The sequence below is a fragment of the Tupaia chinensis genome, unplaced genomic scaffold (genome assembly GCF_000334495.1).
Source record: "Tupaia chinensis unplaced genomic scaffold, TupChi_1.0 Scaffold000054_1, whole genome shotgun sequence".
NCBI lineage: Eukaryota > Metazoa > Chordata > Mammalia > Scandentia > Tupaiidae > Tupaia > Tupaia belangeri.
In genome coordinates, this window is record NW_006159512.1 from 7332363 (window position 1) to 7334558 (window position 2196).

General features: G+C 51.0%; 1 pseudogene; it reads left to right on the top strand.

The window, feature by feature from the left end:
• The first annotated feature begins 288 nt into the window (after positions 1-288).
• LOC102488162 (40S ribosomal protein S19-like) lies at positions 289-769 on the top strand (annotated as a pseudogene).
• Positions 770-2196: the final 1427 nt, after the last annotated feature.

A 2196-nucleotide genomic window follows, 5' to 3' on the forward strand; every position in this document is an offset into this window, starting at 1 on the left:
TTGCTATCGGGTATGTATGCTTGCAGTAAAGACAGAGAAACGGAAAGCGAAAAATCACCTCCCAGGAGAGATGGCCACACTGCCATCCCTTCTCCTCCATTCTCTTGCAATTTGGGGCATGCATGCACAGACACCCAGCATGGGTTTGAAGCCGCCAGGTCTGGGACTCGAACTGCAGTTGACTACATGGGAGTCCAGCAACATAACCATTACGCCATCTGCTGGTCCCTCTTTTCCTTTTATTAAAAACAAGTTTAGCTTTCCCCTGGCTGGCAGCGTGGAGGCCGCATGATACCTGGAGTTACTGTAAAAGATGTGAACCAGCAGGAGTTCGTCAGAGCTCTGGCAGCCTTCCTCACAAAGTCCGGAAAGCTGAAAGTCCCTGAATGGGTGGATGCTGTCAAGCTGGCCAAGCATAAAGAACTTGCTCCCTACGATGAAAACTGGTTCTACACACGAGCTGCTTCCACAGCACAATACCTGTACCTCCAGGGTGGCAGTGGGGGTGGCTCTGTGACCAGGGTCTACGGGGGACAGCAGAGGAACAGTGTCATGCCCAGCCACTTCAGCCAAGGCTCCAAGAGTATAGCCCACCTGGTCCTTCAAACTCTGGAGAGGCTGCAACTGGTGGAAAAGGACCGATGGGGGCTGCAAACTGACACCTCAGGGACAGAGAGATCTGGACAGAATCGCTGGACAGGTAGCAGCTGCCAAGAAGCATTCGGACAGATGGTGCTGGTTTAATAAATTGCCTCATTCGTTAAAATAAAGTTTATTTTGAGCCAGTAGGTGGTGTGGTGGTTAAGGCTCTGGATTCCACATGGCTGGTTCAAGTCCCCAGACCTGGTGGTTTGCAAAAGGCCATGTGTGTATGCATGTGTGCCCAAAATCTTGAGAGGAGAACTGAAAACAAGGGATTGCAGCATGGTCATCCACCATGGAGGGTGATTTCTCACTTTCCCTCTCTCACCCTCTCTCTTGCAAGCACACTTGCCCCATGGCAAAAATCTAAAAAAAAAATTAAGTAAAATAAAAGTTTATTTATTTGTTCTGTGACAGAGGAACCAAGAGGGTCCGCATTCTGCTGTCTTCCCCCAGGCGCGACCACGCAGGACCACGGACACGGGCACGTGTGTGCCATGTGCTCGGGAAGGTCTCTGGATGTGAACCCCATGGCCCACTACGAGCTCGGCGCTATACGGCTGCGCTGCCTTGCGGCCCGCCCACACCTACTTACTGTCTCAACAGTTGGGCTGGCGTCACGGCGCCAGGCAGCCTTATCTGGAGCCTCGGGGGTCAGTCCTTTATGCTGGTCAGATTCAGTTCCTCATGGATGGAAGACTGAGGGCCCGTTTGCTTTCTAGCCGTGCCACTGTCAGCTTGTAGGTCACCCATTCTTCCTTCCCAGGGGGGCCCACGGTTGTCTGTTTTCTTCCAGACCAACAAGGTGTGTCTCTCTGACTTCCTCTGGGCTCATGTGATTAGGTCACCCAGATCGACCCACTGACTATAGGCCATAAGTCCATTAGCAAAAGCCTTCACAGTAATACCTTCACTTTTCTCTTGTTTGACTGAATAACCTCTAGAAGGGGTGTGTAAACCAGGGACAGACATTTAAGAGGTCCATCTTAGAATTCTTCCTGCAGGGACCACCAGATGGCGTAATGGTTACATTACTGGCCTCCCATGTAGCTGCCTGCAGTTCGAGGTCCAAACTCCGGGGCTTAAAACTCACACTAGGCTCATGTGTGTGTGTGCGCTTGCGTAAAATCCCAAGAGGAGAATGGAGGAGAAGGGATTACGACATGGCCATTCCCCTTGGAGGGAGATTTCTTGCTTTCTGTCTTTGTCTCTCCGGCAAGTGCACATGCCCTATAGCAAAAATCTCTCTAAATAAAACAAAGCAAAACAAACCCAATGAATTCTTGCTGCCACAAGCTGACTTCAGGCCTGGTTAGATCCAGGGGCTCAGTGTTGGTGGGAGAGGGGCATCATTCCAGCAAGTTCATCATGCATATTTGGTCAGGGGACTACAGATGCACTACGTTACCAGGTCTGAGTTCCATGCCTTTTCCTGATCCCAGCGTCTTGTGTTGGCTTGGCAACAGACACACAGACCAGGAGTTCTTAATGAGTGGGGAGTGATCTCGGACATCCGGGGACACTGGGCAATATCTAGAGTAATGTTTGGTTGGC